Raw genomic sequence first — 9283 nt, 5'->3', positions numbered from 1 at the left:
CAGTAATCCCAGTGAATTGGTGCGCTTTGTAAGCACATAGAAGCGCAAAGCAGTGCACTTTGGAGATGCGTCATTTACCCCCTAAGCAAAAATGCATGCTGAAGAAAACCGGGTTCAAGCGCATTTAAACACGCATCAACCCATGATTTCATCATGCACTTAAAGAGACTCTGTAACATGAAAAACATCCCCTAGGAGGGTACTCACCTCGGGTGGGGGAAGCCTCCGGATCCTAATGAGGCTTCCCACGCCGTCCTCTGTCCCACGGGGGTCTCGCTGCAGCCCTCCGAACAGCCGGCGACTGTGCCGACTGTCAGTTCAATATTTACCTTTGCTGGCTCCAGCGGGGGCGCTGTGGCTGCTTTCCTCTCCGAACTACACGGAAATACCCGATCTCAGTCGGGTCCGCTCTACTGCGCAGGTGCCGGAAACTTGCGCCTGCGCAGTAGAGCAGACCCGACGGCGATCGGGTATTTCCGTGTAGTTCGGAGCCGACAGCCGTCAGAGCGCCTGCGCAGGAGCCAGGAAGGTAAATATTGCGTCACCGCTGTACGGAGGGCTACAGCGAGACCCCCGAGGGACGCAGGACGGCGTGGGAAGCCTCATTAGGATCTGGAGGCTTCCCCCACCCGAGGTGAGTACCCCCCAGGGGATTTTTTGAGGTTACAGATCCTCTTTAAAGGATACCTGAACTGACATTTGACATGATGAGATAGACATGTGTATGTACAGTGCCTAGCACACTAATAACTATGCTGTGTTCCTTTTTTTCTTTCTCTGCCTGAAAGAGTTAAACATCAGGTATGTAAGTGGCTGACTCAGTCCTGACTCAGACAGGAAGTGAGTACAGTGTGACCCTCAGTGATAAGATGTTCCCCTTTTTATCTCTTTCTTGCTCTCAGAAACCATTTTTCTGCTAGGAAAGTGTTGGAATTTCTTATCAGTGAGGGTCACACTGTAGTCACTTCCTGTCTGAGTCAGGACTGAGTCAGCCACTTACATACCTGATATTTAACGCTTTCAGGCAGAGAAAGAAAAAAAGGAACACAGCATAGTTATTTGTGTGCTAGGCACTGTACATACACATGTCTATCTCATCATGTCACATGTCACTTCGGGTATCCTTTAAATACATTTCTGAATACACCCAATGTAAACTATACCACATCTAGGCAATACAGAGAGTTTACTTGTATAACGCTTCTTCAGTCCCTCCTGCTCTGCAATCTCACTCCTCTGGGCTTGTTGGGGGTTCATCACTTGGAAGGTCAGCGATTGATACTCGACAGCTGATGAATCAGGTGTCCAGTAATAAAATCACCAGCCTGTATTTGATTGGGCACCTTGCAAAGTTACAGCTCAGACCAGGTGAGCTCTACTTTCTGTGGAACAAGAAACTGCTCAAATATAGGTCCTCTGTAAACATCTCTACCTGAACCAAGAGGGACATGGAAGCTGCCATATTTATTTCCTTTTAAGCAATACTAATTTCCTGGTTGTCCTGCTGCTCCTACGCCTCTTACTTTTAGCTATAGCTCCTGAACAAGCATGCAGCAGATCGGGTGTTTCTGACGTTATGGTCAGCTCTGACAAGATTAGCTGCATGCTGGGTTCTGGTGTTAGACAGTACTGCAGCCAAATAGATTTGCAGGACTGCCAGGCAATTGGTATTGTTTAAAAGGAAAACTATGGCAGCCTCCATATACCTCTTGCTTCAGTTGCAGTCAAGTTTTTAAAGTTCTGATAGCAGGAGAAGATAACATATTAATAAACTATACATTTATGTACTGTGTTCCCCAAGTAACTTATGTAAGCAGGAAAAAACAACTTGTAAACAAACAAACAAAAAGCAGTTTAAAACTGAACTGAGGTCTGAGTATGCAATCTTACAGGAAAACCGTCCCCTTCTTTGCTGAGTTTCTCAGATGTAGGAAGTGGACCGGATTCTGCACAAGTTTTTGTTTTGCAAACTTTTTTTCAGCTGTCCTTTACTCTGTTTCTGCTTTCATAAAGTTGTAATACAGCCCTGCATAATATGCTGGCGCTTTATAAATACAATAAATAAATAATATAGTTTTTTTACCCCAAGCTGGGAAGACCTGCAGGAGCAACTAACCAGTACTAAGTCATTGGTCCCTGAAGGAGTTAAAAAATGATCCCATACAGCAGACTCTAGGTTTATTTAGCCTGCAAACCAGCTGCACAAGATCCAGGGCGGAGAGATAGGCCATTCTGCAATTCTGGGGGAGGGGCCTGGCTTGTCACACTGGGTGGGGGAGGGGCCTGGCTTGTCACTCTGGGTGGGGGATGGGTGCTCTGTAGCTGGGTGCGGCAACTCTGGGGAAGAGAGAAGTGTGTAAGCTGTAACTTCTGCAAAAGCAGCAGTCAGGCTCCAAGCAGCCCTGCAGCCAGAGCTCCCTGTGTCTTACTTCAAGGACAGAGGAAAGCATAGGACTGCACAGCTTTCTATAGAAAGTTCTAGGCAACCAAAACAAAGCACTAAAAGTTTTTTGTAAAAGCTGTAACTTTTGTTGATAGCAAAATGCAGATTTGAAAGAATTTGAGTATTTTCCAAGATGTTCCTGATTTATGAATCAACTAGGAATCAACTAATTCCCTTTAGATTGTAAGCTCTCAAGGGCAGGGCACTCTCCCACTTTTGTGTCTTGGAAATCATTATACATTTTATTTTTGTTACTCTTATCACTGTCATTACCAATTCTGTATTTTGTATTCTGTATCATTTTTGTATTTTGTCACCAATTATGTATCTTGTATATTGGTGTACACCATTGTCTGCATTATTATAAGAAAGTAAGAAACTTACTTTGTACAGCGCCATGGAATACGTTGGCACTTTATAAATCAATAATAAATGTCCTTTCCAAAGGTTTTGCACTGTAAACAAACAAACAGAACATTTATATTGCCCTTTTTTCCTGGTGGACTCAAAGCACCAGAGCTGCAGCCACTAGGACGCGCTCTATAGGCAGTAGCAGCATTAGGGAGACTTGCCTAAGGTTGCCTACTGAATAGGTGCTGGCTTACCGAACAGGAAGCGCCGTGATTCAAACCCTGGTTTCCTGTGTCAGAGGCGGAGCCCTGAACCATTACACTATGCTGCCACTCTAAGGCCTCGATAACATTGCACTCCGTTCATGTTGGCCATTTGATGCTTTTTTCCCCCCTTCCCGGCGATTACTGTTCGTGCATAGTATTTGGTAATCGATTTTAGTAAGAGATTTTGCAGAGGGCTTCCGTCTTGATCCGGAAAAGAAATACAATGTATTTATTCTTAAACGCAGTCGCTGCACAAAGATTTTGTGAGGGTTTTTGCGTTTTACCTATGCTTCCATTGAGGCAAAATCGCCTCAAAAATGGTCCTGGCAGCGCTTTGCTGAGCGGATCGGAAATGAAGCGCTCAGATGTGAACTCTCTCAGAGAATCATTGCACAAGCGTTTTGAGGGCGATTTTGAAAATCGCCAGTGCTTAAAAAAAAATGGCAAAAGCGCCTCTAATGTGAACGAGATCTCTTTCACATCCTACGCGCTTCTGTGTGCGTTTGGAAGCGCGTATGAAAGGGTGACGCGCAAGAAGGGCAGAGACAGCCCTTCTGCTGTTCACATCTACTGCGCTGCGCATGCGTTTTGCTCGCAAGCATAGAGCTGACCCATCACTGTCAATGGCACAGTAGCGGTGTCGATGGCCGTGCGATCGTACACGTTGCGTTCTAATCGCACGGCCAACTGCGCTGCATAGATGTGATCAAGGCCTGAAGCCTAGCACAGGCAGGGAACACGACTGCTTTCATGCGCGTTTTCTGCACAGAAAAAAATGAGAACTCCTGTATCATCTTTTTATTTAAACCATCTCTGATTCACTTTAAAGAGGACCTGAACTCAGACCTTCCTTTCTGCTCTAAAAAATAAGCAATAGCATAATAACCTTTAAAGAAAAAAAAACACAAAAAATGTCTTTGTTACAGCTAATACAAATCCTGCAATAAATCTGCAGTCTACTTCCTGCTTTCATGGAAGCAGACATAAGGTTAACATCCTGTGTTTACAAATTAGCTGCTCTGCCGAGGCAGCCAGCTGATACAGCTATGAGATCAAATTACGACTTGTGATTAGTCACAGATGAGGGGGGATTAGACAGGCTAAACTCTCTAAATACATACAGGGTGCATTTATCTATGTTTTCCTTCTGTCCTGTGCAAGAGTTCAGGTCCACTTTAAAGTGTCCCTGTCTGTCCCATCTCTGGGAGGGCTCCCAGCTTGATTTCTGTGCAGGTCAGGATTTGCCCGGCTACCTATAGTTATTGCAAGAAGAAATGGACTACAAGAAACTGTTTTGTCTCTTTTTGTAAATGTGCAGATAACGACTTTGCTATCAGTCTTTGCCTCCCTTGCAACACACAGATATTCTATTAATAAAAAAATAACTTTGATAATAGTTTCTAAGTTCACTTTTTAATGCAGAGTTACTAAAAACGTGTGCTGATTACGAGGCGGCGGTAAGGGCTGGAACCCACAGGAGCGCTTTTGGCAGCGTTTTGGCAGCACTGCGATACGCTAGCAGTTTGCCAAAACGCTGGGCTAATGTTAATGGATGGGGCAACTTCCACAGGAGCGTTTGCGTTTCCCAGAAACGCAAACGCAGGACCTGCAGCATTTTGGGAGCGTTAGCGCTTCAATGTAAAGTATTGAAACGCTAGCGGAAACGCTCAGCAAAACCTAAACTGAGCGGTTTTGCGGTTCAGCACACTAACAAAATGAAAAATAATTCACAGGACCAATCAGGATCAAAATGCAAAACGCTACGCACCCGCTGGGCAAAAAAATACAATGTTGCAAAACACGACCAAAAACGCGCATGAATCCGCTTGCAAACCGCTCAGACAAAACGCTAGCGGTTGCGTTGTGCGTTTGCTGATTTCAGTGGGTTCCAGGCCTGAAGCAGGTGTAGCTAGAAGCAGATCTATTTAAAGTGGACCTGAACTTGCACAGGACAGCAGAAATACCTAGAGAAACGCACCCTGTGTGTATTTAGAGAGTTTAGCCTGTCTAATGCTGGGCATACACGGCCGCTGATGGCTCGATTGATAATATCCGACATGTCCGATCACCGTGCTCGATCCCGGGCGGGCGGACAATGGAAGAAACCAAGCGGAGATAAGGAACTGTCCGCGGGGACGAGCGGGAATCTATCCACGCACCCGCGCGGATGAGCCAGCGGCTCGATTCTGGCGCACAATTGCACCGTGTGTGCCCAGCATTAGGCCTGGAACCCACTACAAATTGCGTGGTTTGTAAGCGATTTCATGAGCGTTTTCGGGAGCAATTTTAAAAAGTGTAATTAATTTGCCAGCAGTTGTGTAGTGATAGCGATTAAAGGGGAACTGAAGTAAGAGGTATACAGAGGCTGCCATATTTATTTCCTTTTAATCAATACCAGTTGCCTGGCAGCCCTGCTGGTCTATTTCTCTGCAGTAGTATCTGAATAACACCAGAAACAAGCATGCAGCTAATCTTGTCAGATCTGACAATGTCAGAAACACCTGATCTGCTGCATGCTTGTTCAGGGGATATGGCTAATAGTATTAGAGGCAGAGGATCAGCAGGACAGCCAGACAACTGGTATTGCTTAGATGGAAATAAATATGGCAGCCTCCATATAACTCTCTCTTCAGTTGTCATTTAACATTTTTAATTCTGATTGGTCCTTTCAATTAATTTTCATTTTGTTACAGTGTGCAGTAATGTAAAACGCTAGAAAAATCGTTCTGTGTAGGTTTTGACGAGCGATTATGCCAGCGTTTATATACTTAACATTGCAGAAACGCTAACGCTAAAAAATGCTGCATGTCCTGAGTTTTGCAATTTCGTAATCACAATCCGTCCAGTGGAATTTGGCCCATCCATTAACATTAGCTGAGCGTTTTGGGAAATCGCTAGCGGTTTGAATCGCTCCCTAAACGCTCCGAAAATCGCTCTATTGGGTTCCAGCCCTAATACCGCCTCATCTAACTAATTACAAGTGTAATTTGATCTTCCAGCTTTGTCAGCTGGCTGCCTCGGCAGAAGAGCTAATCTGTAAACACAGGATGTTAACCCTATGTCTGCTTCGGTAAAAGCAGGAAGTAGACACTGCAGAGTTATTGCAGGATTTGTATCAGCTGTAACAAAGAAATGCAAATACCGCTGATCACAAACAAGCTGCATGCAGCATTTTCCTGGCGATTGCATCGCGATTCTCATTCGCTAGAATGAGTCGCGAAAACGCAATGGCTGAAAAGAGTAACGTGAAATCGCGCTTTTGGTTTAGGAGTGTGACCGAGCTAACTGTTGTGAAGAATGCAGCAGGGATGTCTGTTGGGGAAGCTGCAATATCTCTGTTTGTGTGTTATTCCCTGGTGTAAATGGGCCTGTACCGCGCTATGAGCTCACTATCCCTGGCTTCCTGTCCTGACAGGTCCTCCTCCGCACACACAAGGGTTAACAGCTCACTTCCTGCTACGTGGTCAGCCTGCACATGCTGCCACTTCCACACACAGGGCTCTGTGCAGGCAGCCACATGCTCAATCACCCTATCCCTGCACATGTTGCTCTTGGAAGCAGCTAATGCCTTTTAACCCCTTCCCCTCTGCAGGCAGCAGCAGCCTGACTCCATGCCTTTTAACCCCTTCCCCTCTGCAGGCAGCAGAAGCCTGACTCCATGCCTTTTAACCCCTTCCCCTCTGCAGGCTGCAGCAGCTGACTCCATGCCTTTTAACCCCTTCCCCTCTGCAGGCAGCAACCTGACTCCATGCTTTTTAACCCCTTCCCCTCTGCAGGCTGCAGCAGCCTGACTCGGTCCCTTTTAACCCCTTCCCCTCTGCAGGCAGCAGCAGTCTGACTCCATGCCTTTTAACCCCTTCCCCTCTGCAGGCAGCAGCCTGACTCCATGCTTCTTAACCCCTTCCCCGCCGCAAGCAGCAGCCTGACTTGGTCCCTCTTAACCTCTTCCCCCTCCACAGGCAGCAGCAGTGTGACTTGCACAGAGGGGCCTCTGCTGCTCTGAGATGTGATATACAGGCTGGGACGCTTTCTTGCTTTGCAGTCACATCCTGCAGGAAAAAGACACAGAGTGTGTCCCCCCCCCCCCCCATTTTCCTGTGTAGATGGATAAGAGAAGTTTTTCTTCTTGTATTTTTGTGTAGCAGTATTTCACCTTGTTTTTTTATTTTTGTTCCTCATGCATGGCTGGCACTGCTGTCTGACCCCCAGCTTGAAAAAAAGGAGTACAATGTTTTGGGGCCCTGGGCGAGATAGCAGTTTTTGCCAACCGTTGACAATCACCTAGCTTTATTTTGTTTAGTAAGATTTGGCAGGGGCTAGCATCCACAAGGGCCCCTAGTATCTCTCCAGGCCCTAGGCAGCTGCCTAGGTTTGCCTTGTGGATGAGCCGGCTCTGTCCAGCTCTAATTTCTGGACTTTATGGGGGGGGGGGGGGGGTGCATGCACTAGCACGATCATAGTATAAAGTATGCTGGAGGTGAAAGTTATACTGCAGCTGTATACAGTATATACAGTGGTGCTCATAAGTTTGCATATACTACCAGACTGTATGATTTCTTAACTCTTTCATAGAATATGAGTAATAGCACAAAACCTTTTCTTTCACCCATGGTTAGTGATTGGCTAAAGCTATTTATTGTCAAACAGTACTTATTCCTTCTAAATCATAATCACAACAAAATCTACCCAAATGACCCTGATCAAAAGTGGGCAGCATAGGGGTTAGGCCTCTCGTCTTGCAGTGCTGGGTCCCTGGTTCAAATCCCAGCCAGGGAACTATCTGCAAGGAATTTGTTCTCCCTGGGTCTACGTGGGTTTCCCCAGGTACTCTGGTTTCCTCCCACACTTTCCAAAAATGTACAGATACGTTAATTGGCTTCCCCCTAAATTGGCCCTAGACTACGATACATACGCTACATGATATAGACATAGGACTATAGTAGGGATTAGAGTGTGAGCTCTTCTGAGGGACAGTTAAGTGACAAGACAATATACTCTGTACAGCGCTGAGGAAGATGTTGGCGCTATATAAATACTTGGCTGATGCTGCACTGATGTTTTGGGATTCTACGTCCTAGGAAAAGCAAAAGAAATATGAAAGGATCTACAGGAAAGGGTAGCTGAACTCTATAAAACAAGAAAGGGATACAAGAAAATATCCAAGGAATTGATAATGCCAATCAGCAGTGTTCAAACTAATTAAGAAGTAGAAAATAAACAGCACAGAGACAAGCCTCAAAGTCAGTGGTGAGACTAAAATTGAACTTTTTTGCCATAACCATGAACGCTATCTTTGGCGAGGAGTAAACAAGGCCTAGAATGAAAGGAACACCATGCTTACTGTGAAACATGGTGGTGGATGGATCACTGATGTTTTGGGGATGTGCAAGCTACAAAAGGCACAGTAAATTTGGTCAGAATTGATGGCAATATGAATGCAGTAAGTTTTCAAAAAAATTACTGGAGGAAAATTTGCACTCATCAGCCAGGAAGCTGAGCATGGGACACACTTAGACATTCCAACAGGATGACCCAAAACACAAGGCTACGTCGACCGGTCATTGACTACAGCAACGTAAAGTGAAGGTTCTGGAGTGGCCATCTCAGTCTCCTGACCTCAATATAATTGAGCCACTCTGAGGAGACCTTAAAACTTCCAGTTCATGCAAGACAGCCCAAGAATTTGTGCATAAGCATGGCTCAGATCAGTCGATTAATACATTTTGGTACAGAGGAAGAATTCTGCAAGTCTGCAAATGCCCGGCTAAACAGGTGGCTCTGGATTTGAATAGCTCCAGGGATGGGACTGTCTTTACTGGGAATAGTAGGGAATTCCAAAGGGTAGGAGCAGCATGACAGAAGGCTCTGGCAACAAAGGTTTTGATTTCAAAACACTAAACAATTTAGCATATATGAGAGCGATTTTGCAAGAGCGAAATCGGGCCCTGCTTTCCCTTATGAAATCGCTCTGAAAATGCTGCATGCATTGTGATTTCGGCCAACCGCAACCGCTCCTGTGGGATCACCTCCATCAGCTTTTAGTAGCAAAGCGCCTTTGGAATTGCTGTAGATTTTCAGACCGCATAAATCGCTGCCAAAAAGCGTTCTCGTGGGTGCCAGACCTTGAGGTGTGTTCACAGTATGGGCCGGATGCACACAGAGCTGGTAACTGCTGAGTGCCAATGCCAGGGTGCATTGCAAGAGTAACGGGCGTTGCCCCCTA

Source organism: Hyperolius riggenbachi, chromosome 4, assembly GCF_040937935.1.
Source record: "Hyperolius riggenbachi isolate aHypRig1 chromosome 4, aHypRig1.pri, whole genome shotgun sequence".
Lineage (NCBI taxonomy): Eukaryota > Metazoa > Chordata > Amphibia > Anura > Hyperoliidae > Hyperolius > Hyperolius riggenbachi.
This window is presented reverse-complemented; position numbering follows the sequence as displayed.